Source organism: Microcaecilia unicolor, chromosome 2 (assembly GCF_901765095.1).
Source record: "Microcaecilia unicolor chromosome 2, aMicUni1.1, whole genome shotgun sequence".
Classification (NCBI taxonomy): domain Eukaryota; kingdom Metazoa; phylum Chordata; class Amphibia; order Gymnophiona; family Siphonopidae; genus Microcaecilia; species Microcaecilia unicolor.
Window position 1 is genome coordinate 419,864,065 of NC_044032.1, and position 22,886 is coordinate 419,886,950.

Here is a 22,886-nt window from a genome sequence, read left to right on the forward strand (position 1 = left end):
ACCCTTTCTCCCCCCTGCAATACAACTACCTCTCCTCAGATTCCCACTTCCTACAGCCTCCAGATTAAGAAGTCTCTGTATCCGGAAGCAGCATTTCTGAACATGTATCTGTGAGTAAATTATCTGTGATTTATTCAATAAAAGAGACTTCATAAAATAATAGAGACTTCAGGTGATTGCTGTGCCAGGGTTATACTCCATGATATTGGGGCTTCTAATTACCAAGCTCCAAGAGTCATGACACTGTCCCCTCCTTCCAATTCTTCCCATCTCTCCACATACTGTCCTAAATGCTAAACTACTGTACACCTTCTGTCAGTCTGAGCATGCAGCTCTGTTTGCTATGAAACTCTGGGTGCTGACAGTAACTGTTGCCACAAACACACTAAAGAAAGCCATGTCATGGGGGTAAGGGTATATGAAAGACAGTAGATACGAGAACTGGAATGAAGAAAGGGGTTGTAGAGACTGGGATCAGGGAGGGAGGATGGAAATAATCTGAGGTACAGAGAAAGAGGAATGAATATTTATTGGGGGGGGAGGGGGAAGAGAAGGGCCAACTTCACTTCCCCCTTCTTTCCCTTAGGGATTACAAAACACCTTTAATAACAACAACATTTTATCACACATAATCATCATCTTGCTCAATACCTCCTTATGTTACTTTCCCAAACGCTTATTCAAAATGCTTGTACTGTACCTTTACATTATACACTCCCACAGTTTACCAGCTAATCTGTGGCCCTCCTTTCTTTTCCCAACCAAAAAGGTTATAATTCACCATATATTCTCTATTAAGATCCCACCGTCTATCTTATCATTCTTTCCATTTAAGTCAAGACACACAGATGACTTCAAGGGTGGCAACCTGCTCAAATCTTTATTCTGTACTGTCAGTATTTATTCTCCTTCATATTCAACTCCCACTCCTCTACATTTAAATCAGGACACCCAGAAGCTTCAAGGGTGGCAACCTGCTTAAATTTTTATGCTAAATACCTCTCATTTATTTTATTATAGCATGAGTCAGGACACCTTGGTCTAACAAAGGTAGCAACTTGCTCAGCCTCTACCTTCTTTTCTTCAGGGAACACGTGGAGGGGCATAATCGAACGGTGCGCCCAAGTTTTCCTGAGGGCGTCCTCGCGAAGGGGCGGGGAAACCTGTATTATCGAAATAAGATGGGCATCTATCTTTTGTTTCAATAATACAGTCAGGGATGCCCAAATCTCAGCATTTAAGTCGACCTTAGAGATGGTCGTCCCCAGTTTTCAGCGATAATGGAAACCGAGGACGCCCATCTCAGAAACGACAAAATGCAAGCCATTTGGTCGTAGGAAGAGCCAGCATTCGTAGTGCACTGGTCCCCCTGACATCCCAGGACACCAACCGGGCACCCTAGGGGGCACTGCAGTGGACTTCACAAATTGCTCCCAGGTGCATAGCTCCCTTACCTTGGGTGCCGAGCCCCACAAAACCCACTCCCCACAACTGTACAACACTACCATAGTCCTAAGGGGTGAAGGGGGGCACCTACATGTGGGTAAAGTGGGTTTCTGGGCTCACATTTACCGCCACAAGTGTAACAGGTGGGGGAGGGGGGGAATGGGCCTAGGTCCGCCTGCCTGAAGTGCACTGCAGTACCCTCTAAAACTGCTCCAGGGACCTGCACACTGCTGTGAGGGAGCTGGGTATGACATTTGAGGCTGTCAAAAAATATTTTTAAAGTTTTTTTTTTAGGGTGGGAGGGGGTTAATGACCACTGGGGGAGTAAGAGGAGGTCATCCCCGATTCCCTCCGGTGGCCATCTGGTCAGTTCGGGCACCTTTTTGAGACTTGGTCGCAAGAAAAAATGGACCAAGTAAAGTCGACCAAGTGCTTGTCAGGGACACCCTTCTTTTTTCCATTATCAGCTGAGGACACCCATGTGTTAAGCACGCCCCAGTCCCGCCTTTGCTATGCTTCCGACACGCCCCCGGGAACTTTGGTCATCCCCGCGACAGAAAGCAGTTGAGGATGCCCAAAATCGGCTTTTGATTATGCCGATTTGGGCGACCCTGGGAGAAGGACGCCCATCTCTCAATTTGTGTCGAAAGATGGGCGCCCTTCTCTTTCGAAAATAAGCCTGATTGTATCATATCCACACTTTATTACCAACCCATGATGTTTCCCTCTGCACCCCATGGTAGTCAAACAGCAAACATTATGAACACATAACTGAGAACTGGATTCAAACGTAGTTTTCTTTTTTTCAAATCCATAATAATTCTTCCCTGTACACCAACCAATAACTCAACATTATTTTCTTTTACTGTGACAAGCTTCTTTCCAATTTTTCAACATTACTCTTCATAATATATAGGCGCAAAGGTTACTTCACTTAAATTTTAACATGAACAGCAAACCATGGGTCTCTCCAGTCCAGTATCCTCACCTGTACCACTTAGGTTCTGGCTTGTGCACCAGTGTTCCCTCATGCGGTATTCTGGCCACGCTATGGTATGGACTCTGTGATACAACCTCCACATGGTGTTTTCGGATGGACCTGCCAATAGTCCAGTCTCTGTACTGCACCATCAACATGATTACAAATGTGGGGGTCTTCCAGCTCTACTGGATAGCTTGGATCGGGCCTCATTCTTTGAAAAATCACCTCCCACACCCATGCTTCTCTCTGTGCATCCACAATGCACATCACTGGCAGAGGAAAATACGGGTAAACCAGTTCCCACATGTCCCAAACCACTTCCTTTAAATGTCTATCCACTCTGCTCACCTAGGAAAGCTTCTCTCTTCCTGTTTTCCGTTTTCCCTCATTCGATCCAGGGGCACTGGGTTTTCTAACCAGCAGTCACCCCCTCAAGGCACAAGATATTCATCCCTTCTTCACCAGCCAGACCTGTGCAGATGTGAAGACTTCTGAGCAGGTGGTCAAGCTACGGAATCCTCACCACCCACTCACACCAATGGCATGGGGACATCCATATCTACTTTCCCCATAGCCAGGCACAAGTACTCCAGCATGGTGGTGGGTTTTGGAAGGCCCATCTCCAAATCTTTTTGCACTTTCCAAACAATGCAGTGTTTCTTCTTGTGTAGGGATAGTCCACCACCTGGTTTCCTCTCCAGACTGCCCTGGAGGGATTCCAGCACTGGGGTTGTGCTCTCACCTCCAGCGGTACCCCCTCCAAGGGCACCACCAACTCCTTCTCCACCACATCTACTCCAGGATGCCTTCCAGACTGCTCATGGTCACAGATGCTGATGTCTCAGGGGTGATAGCACTTGACTGTCATTCAATATCACTCCCTTAACTCTTTTTGGTATTTCCAATGGCTTTGGGCCTCCAGGTCCCAAACAGGTCTTTGGGCTCGTCAGCTTAGGCAGTTCTGGTCCAGCCACCTCCACCCCCTCGGGGCCTTTCCTCAAGGAGCTCATGACTGGCGACTCGATCCTCCTCCTCTCTATCCATGTCCAAATGTAACACTGATCACTCTGAGGTTTCTCTTCCTCTCCAGCCTTGCCAGAGGTCATAGTCTCAGCAGCTGGGGGCTTCAAGCTCTCCTCCCTCTAGTAGAATCCTGTGCTGCAGGCATGGCAGCACAGGATACTACCAGAGGGAGGAGAGCTTGAAGTTCAGTAGTCGCATGCAGCTGATGAGCTATCTCACCAACACCACTACTCTGGTCACCCAAAGAAATCTCGAACTCCTCTCCACGATCCATGGACTCCACTCCATTTTTTAATATCTCTGTGTGCTACCTTCAGTCTTCGTGCTCGACCTCTGCTCTTGTGCGCTGCAGATGACATCACGCGACTCAGCCGTCCAATAGAAACTTGCTTCCAGTATCCCATGCCGTGATTAACAATTTGGCACACTTTTCTCCTTCCCCTAGTTACAAGTGTGGGAAATGTGGCCACGATGGACTCCCAGATCTTTCCCAAGTATTCACATTTCAGGTGTCATCTTTCCAGTCTACCCTAGCGGTTGGGCGGGAACATTCAAACTTGCAGTTCTCAAACAAGTAGTCCTGCTCCGGTACTAGAAATACTTTTAAAGTCTCAGGTCTGAATCAAACAGTTTTTCCGGACTTATTTTATTGCTCCATACCACCTCCTCCAATACCGGGCACAGCAGAAATGTGTAGTTCATGTTCCCGTTTCCAGGCTGGGATCCCCTATTTCCCACCTGGAGCACTCCTCCTTCTCACAGTTAATGCTTTACTGGCAGAAACCTTCCTCTTTGCTCAGCCTTAGTTTTTTGACCCCAAGGACACCCTCGTCTTCTCAAGGATCCCGGCGGGGGTACAAGCAACCAAAGACCTCGTGCTTTCCCCAAGACTAACATTTATTAACTCCTAACTCCTCTCTGACTATCATTCAACAGCCAAAAACATTTTCCACTGCAACCTACCTAGGAACCCACCCTCTTAGGCTAGATCCTTTACCATTCACAACCTCAAACCCTCCTCACAATAATTCTGGAGAGTTCTCTCATGATCTTTAGTAATCCCCATTATAGCACATATTGAGGGATGTTAAATTGTTATGCACCTCCATATGCAAAATATTACAACAGTATGGTAATGACCTCCATCATCAGCATGCTCTTTACGGAGGCTCCATAGGAGTTCTTGAGAGCAGCATCCTGCACACTTCTGACAGAGGCACATAGTGGAGCTGAGACAGCAGAAGCCACAACAGAAGAACAGGCCCACTCTACATTATAAGCAGTCTGTATAGTTCCGAGTCGTATTAGCTGTGACATCTTTGTGATCTTGAACTGAGTAATTTATCTTTGCCTGCTACTGTATGTGTCCCTCCTGATTGAGATTTTTGTGTGTGGGGGTGGGTTCTGTTGTAATCTGTGTACCATCTTGATTGGCTGCCTGCCAAGGAAAGGGAGTAGAAATTTTTATAAATAAACATTTTACCAGTGGCATTCTTGAGAAGTAGAGGAGTAGCCTAATGGTTAGAGCACTGGGCTCAGAACTAGGGAGGCCTGTTTCAAATCCCACCTGTGGCTCCCTGTGACCCTAGGCAAATCACTTAACCTTCCACTACCTCAGGTACAAATTTAGAAGTATAGTTATCAAGGTGGGCTACCGTTAAGACATGTTACTTTACAACTCATGATATTTTAGCACCGGTTCTATTTTATGCAATGAGACCTACTCAAGTTAATAGTAAAATAACCTGTCTTAACAGTAGCACATATTAAGTTTCCTCCTAATACTGTTAGCCTTCTGATGACAGGAAAATATAACTGAAAAAGGCATGAGCCAAAAAAAAAAAATAAAAAAAAAGTACACACACACACTCTCTCTCTCTATCTAACAAGTGGTTTTCAAACCAGTCCTCAGCAACCACTTGGCCAGTGGAGTTTTCAGGATATCCACAGTGAATTTGCATATTCATTGTAGATATCCTGAAAACCAAACTGGCCAGGTGGTCTCTGAAGACTGGGTTGAAAACCACTGCTCTAAACAATAAACTATTTTAGCTTTGCTGCACTCCCTGCTCCTGCCCCTTTTTGTCAGTATGAATTTTTAGTCATGAAAGCTTTAAGCTTTAGTAACTTACTCAAAGAAACACTTCTTTCCCCATTCTGTGGCCCAGGGAAAACGTCTTTGTTGACTAAAGCCGCTGTGTCTTTGAGAACAATAATTATGAATGCTCTTCCCCCAGCCCCTTCCACACCAGACCTTTTGTGCATGGGGCTTTGTTCAGACAAGCAGCTCATTCTTTTTTAGTTTCTTGGGAAGGTGACTGCATCTCTTTTAGGCTACTTTAAGATTTTTTTTTACCTTAATGGACCCTTAGGGCTGGGAGGGAAGTCAGCACAGGCTGGCAAGCCAAGTCTTCTCAGGATAGGGTTGCCAAAAAAAAAAAAATACAAAATAAAATGCAGCCCCTCCCTACCCCTGTGCCCCACAGTCACCCTGACCCCCTCAAGAAAGCCAGATGCTATAAGCAGTGAAAATACTGGGAAAGTAACATAATGCATTTTCTTCCGTACTCTGCTAAATACAAAATGAAAAGATGTAGATTTCCAAAAAAGCAAACATCCATGAGCATCTCCCCCTTTCTTTTCCCTTCCATCCATGAACAGCATATCCCCCCTCCTCTCCATCCCCTTCTATCCATATGCTGTATTTCCCCCTCTTACCTTCCCCCATGCATGCCCCCCTCCCCAATCTTTTTTCCAGCATCCCTCCACCCACTCTTGTGCCTGATGCTGTAGTGTCCTCTTCGGGGCTGGAAAGAACCCCACTCATTCTTGCCCAGTGCTGATGCTGACCCACTCGCTGCCGGCGCCACTTCAAAATGGCTGCCGAGACTTGCTCATGGATGTTTACTTTTTTGGAAATGTACATCTTTTCATTTTGTATTTAGCAGAGTATGGAAGAAAATGCATTTCTGTTACTTTACCAGTATTTTCACTGCTTATAGCAGCTGGCTTTCTTGGCAGGGGGGGGGCTCAAGGTGACTGTGTGGCTCAGGGGCATTGGGGGCAAGACTGAAGCTACACCGTGCCTACATCATTTTACCTTATATAGAGGTATAAATTATAATTAATATTGTAACTGAAGACAAAAGTATTTGCATGTTTGGAAAAAATTAAAGAAACATAATTTGAGAAGACTCAGAGGGGCATAATCGAACGGGGATGGCCTCATAAAGGGGTGGGGCAACCCGTATTATCGAAACAAGATGGGTGTCCATCTTTCATTTCAATAATACGATCAGGGACGCCCAAATCATGAAATTTAGGTCAACCTTAGAGATGATCGTCCTTAGGTCGTTTTTGAGATGGTTGTCCCCGATTTTCGGCGATAATGGAAACCGAGGACACCCATCTCAAAAGCGAACAAATCCAGGCCATTTGGTCATGGGAGGAGCCAGCATTCATTGTGCACTGGTCCCCTGACATGCCAGGACACCAACCGGGCACCCTAGGGGGCACTGCAGTGGACTTCAGAAAAAGGTCCCAGGTGCATTGCTCCCTTACCTTGGGTGCTGAGCCCCCCAAACCCCACAACTGTACACCACTACCATAGCCCTTAGGGATGAAGGGGGGCACTTACATGTGGGTACAGTGGGTTTCTGGTGGGTTTTGGAGGGCTCACATTTACCACCACAAGTGTAACAGGTGGGGGGGGGGGATGGGACTGGGTCCACCTGCCTGAAGTACACTGCACCCACTACAACTGCTCCAGGTACCTGCATACTGCTGCGATGGACCTGAGTATGGCATTTGAGGCTGGCAAAAAAAGTATTTTTAAACTTTTTTTTTTTCTATGGTGGGAGGGGGTTAGTGACCTGTGGGGGAATAAGGGGAGGTGATCCCTGATGCTCTCCGGTGGTCATCTGTTCAGTTCGGGTACCTTTTTGATGCTTGGTTGTGAAAAAAAGTGGACCAAGTAAAGTCGCCCAAGTGTTCGTCAGGGACGCCCTTCTTTTTTCCATTATCGGCTGAGGATGCCCATCTCCTAAGCACGCTCCAGTCCCGCCTTCGCTACACTGCTGACACGCCCCCGTGAACTTTGGTCGTCCCCGCGACGGAAAGCAGTTGAGGGCGCCCAAAATCAACTTTCGATTATGCCGATTTGGGCAACCTTGCAAGAAGGACGCCCATCTCCCAATTTGTGTCGGAAGATGGGCGCCCTTCTCTTTTGAAAATTCACCTGTCAGTCAACTTTCAATCTTTTATTTATAGAGTATTTTTGAAGTGTGCCCCCTCTGTTTTTGGTAGACAGGAGGAGGAGTCATCCTAGATCTAAACAGCACAAAGATACATTATTCCTTCACCCAAGGCTCTGTATGCAGATGTGCCAAGCACATTTCCTATCCTCAAGCACACCCATCTCAATATTCCATTCTTCACATTGTGGAGGTCACAGACTGATGCTACAGTTCCCAGCAGAGCTTAATGGGATAAACTGACCAAACCCCTAACAGAATGCAAGCATAAAACATAATCAAAGATAGGACACATGATAAAGACCAGCTGTGATAATTCCATCCCTTACATGATGTGGTGGCTGGGTGAGCCCTCAAATACAAAGAAATTAGTCAATATTATCCTAACACAAATAAACCCTGCAAAAGGAGAAAAAGGGACTGGTTTCCTCTCTAGCTCTAGACTGGCTCCAGCTGGGTGATAAGTTATCAAATGAGGTAGGCAAGATTCTAGCTGTACACCCTTTATAGTTGAGGCTAGGTAAAATCTAGTTACGTATTTTAGCTATAAACAATTTTTATTGAACAAGGAAATAAAGTACAAAATTCAAACAGAAACACGTGTTGTTCAATGTTTTACAATTTCACGTCTAACCCAACCTCCCCACCACCCAGCCCACCCTGCACATTCAAACTTTTTCAAAATTGTAAAGATTATAAATATTTGATTGGATCAAAAAAAGAACAAATTAAACGACTAGTTTAAGTAAAGATATCAAACGGTTATAGAATGATGAACATACAGCAATACTCCATTTATATCTGCTTTACTGAATCACACCCCATCCCACCCTACCGTAACCATAACTATAAGTTATTACAGAGATGACCTGTTGTTTGGACGCTTATGACTCCAGGTCATCATTGGACTGATAACATTTACTTACCTAATCCTAACCCCTTCCCCACCCCACCCTGACAGAGAACCCCAAAACAGCCCCTGTGTCTGACTATTTGTTCTCATTATGTATTTTATAAAGAGATCAACATTCAGTGGTCTGGTGTTGGTTAAGTTTAAACCGGATATTGAGAGAACTAATCCAGTTCAGCCAGGCCAAGGTACATACCCAAAAGTTAACTGGATAAAATTATCAGGTTAACTTTAGTACCAGAAGTTGTGCAGCCTGATTTAGGATTAAAAGGGTCAATATTCAGCTGTTGTCGGTGAGAATCTTTCTGACCAACGATACGTTATTCCTGGATATTCAAAACTGAGACCTGTGTGGGATTAAGTCAATATTTATCATTAAAGTGGCCAAGAGTTACCACATACAGACAGAACACACATTTATGCACTAAACTTGGCCACTTAAGTGCTGAATATCAGCCTTTAACCCCCGGATTCTATACAGCATGCCTAGAGATCCGCGCCATAATCCAAGCGTATTCTATATCAACGCGCGTAACTTAATTGACATCTAGCTAATTAGTGTTGATAACAGCTCTTAACAAGCAATAATGAGCAAATTGGCAGTAATTAGAATTTATGTGCACAACTTGCTAAGCACATTCTGTAATGCAATGCACCTAATTTCTAACATGTGCAGGCAAAAAGGGGCGTGGTCATGGGAGGGAAATGGGTGTTTTATGGACATGCTGAAATTCACGAGTGCAGTTACAGACAGGGGCGTAGCTACGGGTGGGCCTGGGTGGGCCCAGGCCCACCCAGTCCTAGTCTGCGAGCCAATCGCAGCTCTGATGTTATTTTTTTTCTTACCTGCAGCTGTGAACGGGCGGCCCTAAAAGCAGCAAGCAACCAAGCTCGTTGACTCCGTCTTTCCTTCGCTTCCTGCCCTCTCAGCGTCCCGCCCGCTTGAAAGGAAATGACATCAGAGGAAGGCGGGACGCATGCAGAGAGGGCAGGAAGCGAAGGAAGGACGGAGTCGACGAGCCTGGTTGCTTGCTGCTTTTAGGGCCGCCCGTTCGCCGCTGCGACTTGGGGAGTGGAGTGGAAGTGAGCCAGCAGCCTATCTATTCCACTCCCCCGCGCAGCCGTCGCCATTCAGGCAAGTTAAACAAAGCAGGCAAACCTGTGAGCTGCTGCAAGCTGCATCCACGTTGTCGTTCTTTATTGAGACAGACAGATGGGAGATGCTGTGAAGGGGGAGAGAGGGGGAGGGAGATGCTGGATAGAATGGGGAAGGGGATGGATAGAAACAGGATGGGCAGGGGAGAGAGGAGAATTGCTGGACAACAGGGATTGCTAGAGGGGACAGGGGAGAGAGGAAATTTGCTGAAGATGGATGGAGGAGAAGGCAGGGGAATGGAGAGTTGCTGGACATGGCGGAGGGCAGGGGAAGGAGGAGAATTGCTGGGCATGCATGGATGGAGGGGAAAGGGGAGAGAGGAAATTTGCTGGAGTTGGATGGAGAAGGCAGGGAAATGGAGAGTTGCTGGACATGGAGCGGAGGGCAGGGAAAGGAGGAGAATTGCTGGGCATGCATGGATGGAGGGGAAAGGGGAGAGAGGAAATTTGCTGGATATGGATTGATGGAGGAGAGGGCAGGAGAGAATGGAGAGTTGCTGGACATGGATGGATGGAGGGGAGGGCAGGGGAAAGGAAAGAGGAGACTTGCTGAACATGGATGGATGAGTGGAGGGGGCAGGGGACAGAGGACATTTGCTGGATATGGGTGGATGGAGGAGAGGGCAGGGGAGAATGGAGAGTTGCTAGATGGAGGGAGGGGAGAGAAGTCAGAGAGGAGATGCGCATGGATGGAGGGAAGGGAAGAGAGGAGAAATGCTGGACGTGGATGGAGTGGAGGGCAGGGAAGAGAGGAAAAATGTTGGACAAGGATGGAGGGAAGGAAAGACAAAGGAAGGAGATGCTCATGGATGGAGGGGAGGGAAGACAGAGGAAGTAGATGCACATGGATGGAGGGGAGTGAGGAGACATGCTGGACATGGATGGAGGGGAAACTGCTGAGTTGAGGAAGGATAGGGACAGGGCTACAGATGGTAGACAGGACACATAAGGGCACAAGAGGATGGTGGACATGGTGAGAGAAAAAAATATCAGATGGAAAGAAGACACTGCATGAAACAGAAGACACTGGGACCAAAGCAAATAGATCAAACAACAAAGGTAGAAAAAAGTATTTTATTCAGAATATGTCAGCTTTTGGAAATGTACATCTGTGATATTTTGCATGTAAGTTTCAATTTTTCTGGTATTGCTGCATGCTGAGTCTGACTTCTTGAGTTAAATTTCCAGTTCAGTATTTTGCCTTCATATTTTTTGATTTCTAGTTCCATGTGTCATGTCTGTTGTGTCATATGTTTTTCATGTGTGATCAAGGTGCAGTATTCTGCTAGCGTGTAGTATTTGCAGCCCTTTTTGTTTTGCTTTTTTTTTTTCACGAGGTAGTGTATTGGTGTTTTAGAGCCTAGTGTAATTACAGTTCTGCCTTTTCAAGCATAAGGTTGTAGCTTGTCCTGTCCTTGGAATTAGTGCTGTTATGGTTTAGTAAGGATATGAGTGTGTTTTTGCACAAGTTTGTGTATAGCATTTTGCAGTGGAGCGATTGTGGGATAATGTAATTATATTTAAAAACATCAATTTTTCCATTAAGTATGTATGTGGTTATACTGATGCAGGGTAGCTGTTGGGCAGACTACTTAGAAATCCATCATCAAGTGAATTCTAAGGCATTATTTTGTAGGATCCCAAGAGACACTACTCATACTTATATAGACAGTGCGTGCCCACCCATATTAGCTCTGGGCCCACCCAAAATCTCAGGTCTGGCTACGCCACTGGTTACAGAATATGGCCCAGTGCACCTAAAGCTACACGCTTAACTTACACAATATGTAATTGTAAAGGGTCGTACACTTGAGTGAAGCATGGATGGTGTGCAAAGTTATGCACATAAACTTACAGAATACTAACCCTCCGCTGCCTCCGGTACAAACTCAAGACTGTGAGCCCTCCAGGGACAGAAAAATACCTATTGTCCCTGAATATTTGCCATTTCAATAGCTTCCATAAATGCTGACACCTAACTTTTACAGCATATTTAAGAGGTCAGGCTAGTATTCTACAAAATAAAGTAGGCTTCTACCAAGTGCCCTATTATAGAACTGCCCTCTTACCCCCTCACGTTATAATCTAGTGCACATGTTTTTGTGCTTGGCATGCAAAATTGTGCACGTAGGAAACAGAATAGTGTCAGTTATGCATATAAGTCAGGGATTCTCAACCCAGTCCTCAGGACACACTCAGACAATCAGGTTTTCATAATATCCACAATGACCTCCTACCACTCCAAGCTCTTCCATTTTATGCAAGTCCATCTCATGCATATTCATTGAAATATCCTGAAAACCTGACTGGCTACGTGTGTCCCGAGCTCTAGTGTACCTAGGGAAGGGTGGTGAGGGAGGTCTGCCACAGGTGCCAGAAGAAAGGAGGTGCGTGAGCAGGCGCACGGTTGTCATCTTTGCCGGTCCCCTTCCCCGAAACAGGAAGTTGACATCAGAGGGAGCAGAGGACCAGCAGAGCCAACAGCCATGCCCTTGCTCCGTGCATCCCCTTGCTTGGAGGAGGAGGGGGGATGCTGCCCGTGGATGGGTTGCTCCACCTCGACTGCCATATAAGATAGGTACGCCACTGGTCCAGAGGAGTGGGTTGCGAACCCCTGATGTAAGTTAATTGGCAAGTTAGTCGCTAACTGGTGCTAACAGCCAGTAATCATAAATAATTTGAGTTAATTGGTGCCCATTGGCACTAATTTGCAGTTCCACATGTGCAACTGCACTTACTTGCTACTAAGTGGAGGAGTGGTGTAGTGGTTAGAGCAGTGATTTTCAACCTTATTCCCTTTGCAGCACACTTACAAGGCACAAAATTTGTCAAGGCACACCACTGGAATCTAACCCATACCCACCTGACCCCGCTAAGAGCCATTCCGTCCCCAGAAGTAATCTCCTCCATCCCCACCCATACCTGTAACCTTCTGAAGTAGTTAATTTATTATGCAACTGAAATACAGTACAACAACAGTATACCTACTACTGGGAAACTAGAACAAGATGGACACAGACACCAGCAGAATCTTTCACCTTAGTTGCTAATGCAGGGCATGACTTTCACACCTGATACAAAATAAGGAACCACAAAAAAAAACATGCCGACAAATACTGAAAGCAGAGATACCAAACTCTGCATATCGTGCAACACTAGAGAAATAGAATATGTCCTCCTGTACAGTGCAAATAAAGCCAACAGATGTACATTCTCATAATTCAATCGCTAAGCTGAAAATAAAAGCATTTTTCCTACCTTTGTAGTCTGATGATTTTATTATTCCAATCATCTTGCTCCCAATCTTTGCCTCTGCTTTCCTCTGTCTGTGCTCTTAACCGTTTCCAGGGCCTCCTTTCCATTTGCAATTTCTTTTCTAACCTCCTGCCCTATGTCTGTTTGGTTCTGATCTTTCACATTCAGCTTTCTTCAATTTCTCTGCCTCCTTCTATCTTGTTTTCCCTGTCTCTTCCCTTCATGTGCAACCTGTCTCCCCTTATCTCTTCCAGTCTACAAATGTGCAGCCTTACCTCCCAAACACGTGAAGCCTGTCTCCCCTCTTCCCTTCCCTTGCACACACGCGCGCAGCCCGTCTCCCCTCTTCCCTTCCCTCCCCCACACGCATGCAGCCCGTCTCCCCTTCCCTCCCCCACACGCACGCAGCCCATCTCCCCTTCCCTCGCACAAAAAAAAAAAAAAACAGAAATATGATCTTTCCAGATTTATACTCCTGCCTTTGAAGTGTTCCAAAATTGGGGTTTGGGGTTGAAGTGTAATAAATTGGCCTCAACATTCGTCCAACCTTTGCAAACATGCAATTATCCAGGCCCAATGTACAGAACCTACTACTCAATACATTGCTGTGATAAACACTCATTAAATGTTTTTTTATTTCAAATAATTTTTATTAATGTAACAAGAACAGTGCAGCAAGCTATAAATACATCAACCAAATGACATTATAGAAAAAAAAACCATAAGGATTTAAGCATAATAAGAACAGTGCAGCAAGATATACACCCACTAAATGTTAACATGACACTCCAACTGCTTTATAAGGCATGAGGCCTGCAAGCCAGCAAGAGGTAAAACTCTGTTCAGTAAATCCAACAAAGTAAAATGTTAGTCTACTCTAGACAAGCAAGCGTCTTACCTGCCTGTTGATGTCTTTGCATTCCCACTAATATTATGACATGATTTAGATTCAGGGGGGGGTTCTCTCTTATAATTACATAAATGGGCACTTGGATTATTCCATACACTGACTTGCTTAAATGTCATTACGGGTTCCTAAAATAGAAGCCCACTGAGCTTGAAGGGCCTTCGGACACCGCCACACAGTGAATTCAAACAGTTAACAACCTAACTATCAGCTAGTCTCCAGAAACTGTCATCCATAGAAAGTACCCTTCTTAAACCTCAGTAAGATAAGAGTCAAGAGTACAGAGGATAAACAAAGCTGTGGACTATCGTATTGAAACAACATGAGCATAGCCAGTGCACGCCAGAGATAAGCAATGTATCATTAAAACGCAGCCAAAAGACACAGTGCACTACTGTGCAACAGAAAATATTCCAGCAGCCCACCCTACAGGACTAAAGATCCCTAGCAAAAGAATTCCAGGGGCAGAAGAGTAGTTCAGTGAGCTGAGAAACAGGGGAACTGGGTTCAATTCCCACTGTGGCTCCTTGTGACCCTGGAAAAGTCACCTAACTTTCTATTGCCCAAGGGTACAATAAAAGCAAAAACAAAAGCTAACCACCCCCCCCCCCCCCCCCAAAACGAAAACTTAGAGTGTGAGCCCACTAGGAACAGAAAAAGTACCTGCATATAATATGTAAACCACTTTGGTGGTACCGCAGAAAGGCAATATATCAAATGCATGTTTTCCTGTCATTCTGTTAATAAACCCTTCATTTATTCACTTTTTAGCCCAGCTGGAGTAGTTGCCAACTGTGAATAGAATGATATTTCATCATAAAAGGCAATCAATATGAACTCTCTTTCCCCCAGTCCCTAAGAGGTTTTAGAGGAATGCTCTGGTTAACACGTTGAGGCTTAAAAGTCCGGAAATCCAGCATTACAATGGCATCAGTGACCATGACTCATTACATTTACGCCACAAACAGTCTCTATGACATCAACCAACAATTATGTAAAATACAGCAATGCTGAAAGGCTCATTTATTAACAGTGAACACTAATGCCATTAACATATGCTAATTACCACGGGCCCAGTTTTATGCAACGGGCCAGGTGGTACATAAGTGCACATTAAGGGCTTTAGTATGATGATAATAAAGGACAACTTGTGTGTTTAGTACCTAGATTAGCAAATCCTGGTATCATTTTAGAAGTGTTAGACACCATTTACACATAAAATGGGCACGCATGTAAACAGTGAGTTTAGAAAAGCTACTACTTGCACATGTAACATAATATATGAGTAGCCATACCAGGTCAGACCAATGGTCCATCTAGCCCAGTATCCTGTTTTCCAAACAGTGGTCAAGCCAGGTCACAAGTACCTGGCAGAAACCCAAATCGTGGCAACACTCCATACTACAAATCCCAGGAAAAGCAGTTGCTTCCCATATCTGTATCAATAGCAGACTATGGACTTTTCCACCAGGAATTTGTCCAAACCTTTTTTAAATTCAGATACACTAACCGCTGTTACCACATTCTCTGCAGCATGTAGAGGTTTCAACAGGGGAGACCCGTTCTGGCCATGGTTTGGAAAGGTTTTAATAGTTGTAATCCCCCAGGGGTAATCTCATGTGCTGAGGGCCCCCTAGTGGCTCCTGTCCAGCATCCCAAGCCTGCAGTTAGGGCTGGCTAGAGCTCTGCTTCTGAGAAAGAGTCAAAGACAGTTCTCCCCTATGGTAGCCTGTAACCTCTTCAGTTGGGCTCCTCCTTCAACTCAGGGTGACCATTCCTCATTTACCATGATTTCTTAGAATCATTCTGTGAAACATCATTGGGCAACAGGTTACCTTTCTGGTACCCCTGAGGCACCCCTATCACCTTTCTGGGGAATGCAACACTTGTTTCTCAGCCTTCACAAATATGCAAATTAGATACACCCGATGCAAATCCACTCTATTAGCATCCTGGATCCAGTCTTGTGGGGAACAACTTCTTTCCACCAACAGTTCCTCTGGCTTTTCTCAACTGAGCCCACTTATTCAAGAGACCTGGGTCTCAGTTTAAGACAGTCTCTTCCCCTGGACAGGACTTTCCACTCTCACTGTAACTTTACAGTCCTGTCGTCCACCCCATGGCTGTTAGTCCAGTTCAATTAGTATTCAGATCCCTTTGGCCCAATGTTCCTTCCACATGGGCTTCTACAACAGTTACTGGCTCCATTACTACAATATCCATAGCAAGGTAAGTACCGTCTTGGTTTTTAGAGGGATCCTTCTCTCTCAGCTTCCAGGGGGTCTCCTCCAGCAGGTCTCTCCCTTCTCCTTCTGGCTTTATGCTCCATCTGCTCAGGTCTCCATTTCCACTCCTCCTTTCTTTTATTGGAGGGAACTCTTTATAGGGTGGCTAATAATCCTCCCCACCTCTTTAGGCCCCTCCCCCTGGTTCCAGAAAGGTCCAAGCCCAGAACTCTCTCCACCTTTCCCTCACTTACTTTGAGAGCACCTCCTGGTGCCCTCTTCAGGGAAGGGCAGGTCCTATACCATGAGCACCCCCTATCTGTTCCTTCAGGTCATTACCTAAATGTACCCCTTTTGGCTCCCTCTAGTGACCAGATCAGGGCATTTTCCAGACTTTTCCCTGGGACGGCGGCCTCCTCAGAGTAGGGCAGTCCTTTGTTTATCACATAGTATATGCGTCTTTCCTATTTTGCAACACATGTACCTAAAAAAATTTCCCTATTAGGGGAAACTTCCACATGCTGCGAGTCACCTATCTGCTTATTTGGAGCTGGAGTTTTGTACAGCGCTGCGTAACCCTAGTAGCGCTCTAGAAATGTTAAGTAGTAGTAGTAGTAGAGTTTGAGAGAGTGATTCACTGGGGCAATTGTGCACACCTCTATGGTGTTGAAAACCACCTGTTAAGGTTACTTCCTAGTCTCATACATGTGCCAAAATGTACCAAGATAATCCCATCCCAGTCTTTATTCATGTCAGCTTCAAATCTTTTTCATGTCTCCTTTAATTTTACTCTTTTCCTTTCTTCTTCCCTACACCATCTCCCTTCTCAGCCTGGCCATTGTGTAGCCCAGCAGAAGAGGTCTGCCAACTGTGGTACCTGCTCCTCTGATCTAGGAACAGGGGGTCTGCCTTATGCTATGGCTCCCAGTCCTCCTCCTCCTTTCACCTGGCATGGTGCAGGAGGGCTGCCTGGGATCATGGATTCAGCTCCTCCATGTGGCTCAATGTGGTTCCTCTTGAATTTTAGGCAACCTGGCGGATGGTATTAGTAAAGTTCCCATATACAAATACTTGGTTTTGTGTATGTGCTCTGAAAGATCTCTGGCAAGAGATGAAACTGTTTTGGAACATTAGTGCAAGCCTGCCTAGGGAAGAAGTGCTTGGACAGATTCAGACATGGCCTCACAACTGATAACAGTACCTATAGTATGCCAAAGTTTATGAAAGCTAGCCCTTGCTGTCCTCGCTGAGATGTCTACTCCTCTAGCCCAAAGCAGCAAGAGCTAGCTAACTGACCATTCCATGTAGATATAACAAGATGCATTGATGACATTGCTATAAATGTTACTGCTTAGTATGGATAGTACTACAGCCCCACTAAGGAAATTGATAAAAACACTAACAGGTGGGCTCTTCTCAGTTGAAAGAAGTCCTAGAATGAGAAGGTATAGGATAAAGATGGAAGATGACAGATGAAAGAGGACATACTCAGGGGTAATCCAAGGAAATATTAATTTACGGAAATTAATTTTCTGTTTTAAGGAAACCTCTTAGTAATTTAAATACAAATGCATTGAAAAATCAGTATTATAGCTAAAATGCATTTAAATAAAACCCATGAAATTGTGAGGTGTGGGTATACCAGAAACTACAATTTGGTAGTTTTTGCACTGTCCTTTACATTACATATGGTTTTCTTTGACAATATTCTGTAACTTATATCAAATGGGCAAACTTATATTTTCTGAACAGGGGAAAAAAAAAAAAGGTAACACAGCAAAGGAATCTGGTGCCCAGCCAAATACAGAATGTCCCTGAACAGCACTGTCTCAGAAAGGTATGGAAAGTCATGTAGGCAGAAGAGATAAGAAATGTGTAAGCACTGATAATGTAAGACTTACAAAACCTCTAAGAACACAACAGGGCTGCTATTCAGCGACCGTAGCAAGAGGATTCATTTAAGCTGCCACTGCTGCTATCCTGAAATATTCATTCATGCTGGCCAACTGGAGCTTCTTGAATCTGTAAGGCAGCGATACTCAGATAACAGACTCTTTATTAAGGCGTGTTATTATGCACAAGTGGATAGCTTCATCAGCCAGCATTTTTCTTTGGTAAAATACTGTGACATGCAATAGAAACGTCAGACCCTGCAGCCTGCTCATGCTATGTATAAACTCCAAAGCAGATGAAAAATCATATAAAACAGCTCGATGATTAAAAAAAACAATAACATGTTTTCAGGTCAATTTTGCACAAAAGGATAACTACAACTCATTTAGATGTAGTATCTGGGGGGGGGGGGGGGTTCTGCTGGTCCTGTAACAAGGCTCTTGTGCAAGTGTGCTCTGGAGCTTGTCCATCTGTAGCAAATTCAGGGGGTAAAGAGGTCATGGATCAGAGGATTAGTACATCAGTTCCTTTGTCGCCTATTCTTTCAGGTTACCTGTTAGATTGGAAATTCTTCAGGGAAAATAAATGCCCATAAACACTATCATTCCACATCGTCAATAGCTATGCTTTTGTGACCTGGTAGTTTTGTCTTTGTTAATCAATGCTCGCCCCCTACACTTGCAAATATGCTGCTGCTCAGGCCATTTAACTATAACAAAGAATCTAGTGTTAAAAATCATCTCAGAACCACCCCGATATCCCAGGCCTTCCACCCAGCACTTTAGTAATCTGCGCATGTGCTGTGATGTCCCGGACAGGACAGTCACCATTCTGTCAGAGAAGGCCGTTTTCCAGAACTGCTTATCTTTAGCATTCCATGGGCATTAAACTTATCACTGTATCCTGTTTCCTCCAAGGAAACAAAACAAGAAGTCTGTCACTTAAGACTCCTGTCTACAAACACAAAGGGACAACATTTATAGATTATGCTTTTATTACATGTCCCTGAGAAAGCAGTTTTTCTCAACGTATTTTCCCACCTAACAGTGACTTTTCAGATGGAGCCGCTCACATGCACACACTGGACATTCAAAAATTATCTACACAGTACAGTGCTTGTGAGTTATCTGCTGCAGAAAGAACTGTCAGAAAGGGAAAAAATACAGAGCTTATATGTCTGTCCCACGCTTTCCTAAATTCAGACACAGTCCTAGTCTCCACCACTTCCACCAAGAGGCGATTCCACGTGTCCACCACCATTGCGAAGTCTGCTGAGTAAGCTTGGGATATTGCTTCAGACTTAAGAAGCACTTATGTAAGGTGGTTATATGACTACTTTTAGGGGTTCCCTTTGCTTTTTACCCCTATTAGTTTTTTTACCCCTGACGCAGCCTGAGGGCGAAACGTGGCCATGTCGGGTAACCTTGTAATAAACCACTTCTTCTGTTACTCTCCTGTTCCATTTTTTTGTCTTTTTTGATCTGCTTTTTTTCTTTTGGTTTGCTATTTCTGTGGCAGATCTTTGCCTTTTTTTGTTTCGGCCAATTAAGTTATATGAACTGTTATAGAATATGCTTCGATTTCCACACGGAAATTAAGGCATGATATATAGAATCCCGGGGATAACGTACACATTTATATGATGCGTAGAAATGATGTAGGATATACACGGATATAATATGCCCACGTGTATAACGCACAGGCACTCAGCTGATACAGGTACAAGGCACAGGTGGAGCTATGCAGAGAATGTCACACGGACACATAGGGGAAGGGAACACAACAAAAATTTCCTTTTCTCCCTTTTTAATTTTCTCTGCTCTTACCAAGCTAAGCCACGTCCACGAAAGGAAGGGGAGGGGAGAGAGCAGGGCCGTGCCAACACGGTAAGCGGGGTAAGCATCGCAGGGGGGCGCCTGCCTTCAAGGGCGCCGCGCTTACCCCGCTTCCCGTGTTAGCAGTAGACTCCCGACGAAATCTGCCGCCGCTGCTGTTGAGCAGGGGCAGGAACAAGATCTACGCTGATCCACTGCTGCTGCCGCCGGCGCCGCTTCTTTCCACAGCCAGCATAAGAAGAAAAAGAAGTGCGGGGCCGCAGCAGCCTTCAGACATGCCCCCTGACGTCAATTTCCCAGAGGACCAGCAGAGCCGACAGCGCATGTCTGAAGGCTGCTGCGGCCCCGCACTTCTTTTTCTTCTTATGTCAGCGCCTTCCTCTGCCAGGTATGGCGGCTTCCCCTCTCCCCGAGTGACTTGGGCAGACGAAAAGTTGAGGTGGGGCGACCTGGGATCTCCCCCCACTCCCTGAGAGGAGGTGGCAGGCGGATGATGAGGCAGCAGCTTCTTCCTACAGAAATCGGCTCAGGATCTCGCACCCCGCCGGACTTCCCAGGGGAGGGAGGGGTAAAGAGGGCGATCTGCACCCCCCAGCCCTGCTCCCTACTGACCCGCCGCTCCGATAATTCGGATCGTGGCTGTGCCGCAGGCAGCACCTGTCCGCGCTGGGAGCTGGATCCGGGCCAGCTGGGTCCGTGCGTGCGCAGGTTGGTGCCAGCTCCGCTTTTCTAGGAATCTGATTCGGGAGGGGGAGGGGGGGAAGCAGGACGGACTCGCAAACGGAGAGGTAAAACTGGCAGAGATCCAGCCCCTCTTGCAACTAGACTCACCTTCAGGCAGGGGTCCTACACTCCCCGGTTCCGAGAGGGAGGGGAGGAGGAGAGCTGTGCTGCCCTTCTGCCTTCTCCCCTTGCGGCTGTACCACCATGAGTGAAGAGGGCATGACATTAGGGATGTACTTATTTATTATTAAAAGTACTGTGAGGAATGGATGCCCAAAGATATGCACCCGACCCCAAGGGGGTGGAGGTGCCCTAGAATCCTACATCAAAGATGCAGAAGCCAGGAGTGGGAAGGGTAGGCTCTTCTCAAAAAAATGGAGGAGACGTAATAGATGGAAATCAAATCTTTAGTGCAAGAAAAACACACCATACAAAATATCCCTCCCCTGGACACTAATTTGGGGAGTTTGCTCAATGTGGGGGGGGGGGGGGGAGAGGTGGCTCAGTACTGTATAATTTATTTATTTTATTTATTTGTTACATTTGTATCCCACATTTTCCCACCTATTTGCAGGCTCAGTATTGGATTCCAGGAGGAAGACAGGAAAGACAAATAGTTGCTGAACTCCCAGAGAGTGGGGTGGGAGGGAGGGAAGAGAGAAGAGGACATGCTGGTCCCAGGGTTGGGATTGGGAAGACAGGGGAGAGCTAGAGAGAGATAGGGAGAGAAAGAGGGGACATGGAAAAGAGCAGGGGAGAGCCAGAAAGAAAAGGGGAGAGAAAGAGGGGCCATGGAAAAGAATAGGGGAGACCTAGAGAGGTGGTGAGAGAAAGAGGGGACATGGAAAAGAGCAGGTGAGAGCCAGAGAGAAGATGCTGGATGGAAGAGGGGTACAGAGAGAGAGAGAGATGAGTTTAAAGATGGGGAGAGAAAGAGGGGACATGGGCAGGAGAGAGAGAGAAGCTGCTGGGGAGAAACTGGGGAAGACCCTAGCACTCAAACTGAGAAATGCTGGATGAAAGGAGGGAGAAAGGAAAAATGCTGGAAGGAGGGGGCAGAATGAGGGAAACTGCTGAATTTAAGAGCTGGATCGGGACACTGAAGGATAGGGACAGGGCTACAGATGGTAGACAGTACGCATAAGGACACAGGAGGATGATGGACATGGTGAGAGAAAAAATATCAAATGGAAAGAAGACACTGCATAAAACAGAAGACACTGGGACCAAAGCAAATAGAAAAACTAAATGATCAGACAACAAAGGTAGAAAAAAGTATTTTATTCAGAATTTATTGGAATATGTCAGTTTTTGGAAATGTGCATCTGTGATATTTTGCATGTAAGTTTCAATTTTTCTAGTATTGCTGCATGCTGAGCCTGACTTCTTGAGGTAACTTTCCAGTTCACTATTTTGCCTTCATATTTTTTGATTTCTAGTCCATTGTGTCATGACTGTTGTATCATCTGTTTTTCATGTGTGATCAAGGTGCAGTATTCTGCTAGCGTGTAGTATTTTCAGCCCTTTATGGTGTTTTTTTTTTGTTTCACTAGGTAGTGTACTGGTGTTTCAGAGCCCGGTGTAATTACAGTGCTGCCTTTCCACGCATAAGGTTGTAGCTCATCCTGTCCTTGGAATTAGTGCTGTTATGGTTTGGTGAGGTTATGAGTGTGTTTTTCCACAGGTTTGTGTATAGTGTTTTGCAGTTGAGCAACTGTGGTTAGTATATGCTTTGAGCAACCACTTTATTCTTTGACATCCACGCACCTTGGAGCCTCGCTAGCGGATGCAGAGCACATTGCCAGGCAGGTCCGGGGGGGGGGGGGGGGCACCAACTGATAGTCTACAGGGGGGCGCCAGAGACCCTAGGCACGGCCCTGGGAGAGAGGGAGGACAAATGGTTCAGAGGGCAGGGTTTGTAACATGCTTTGTTTGGGGAAGATTTTTTCAGCACGCTGATACTCTAAAACAGTTGTTTAATATGTCATTATTATATATTCAATTGGAAGCACAATCTCCAACAATTACTTGGTATTAGCTGATATTGTTGGAGGTCAGGTGCACGTTTACATTGACTCTGTTAATTGGTCTTCAGCAGAATTTCACTTCTACTGACTGTTCTAATTTGGCTATTTGCCTGGACTCCTGACGAAGGCTATAAGCCGAAACACGGACCGTGTAGAGTCCACGCTCCAGTGAACTTTTGATTGTGCTGACTCCAAATGATTCATCGTTTTGGTCTTTCCCGCCCTTTGGCTTCCTTGTGCTGACTTTTGTAG

At 45.6% G+C, this 22,886-nt stretch overlaps 1 protein-coding gene across 3 annotated transcripts in view; it reads right to left on the minus strand.

Moving 5' to 3' along the window:
• Nucleotides 1-22,886, minus strand: part of TSPAN5 (tetraspanin 5) — a 220,087-nt gene that overhangs the window by 162,125 nt on the left and 35,076 nt on the right. The gene's annotated exons all lie outside the window — the stretch shown is intronic.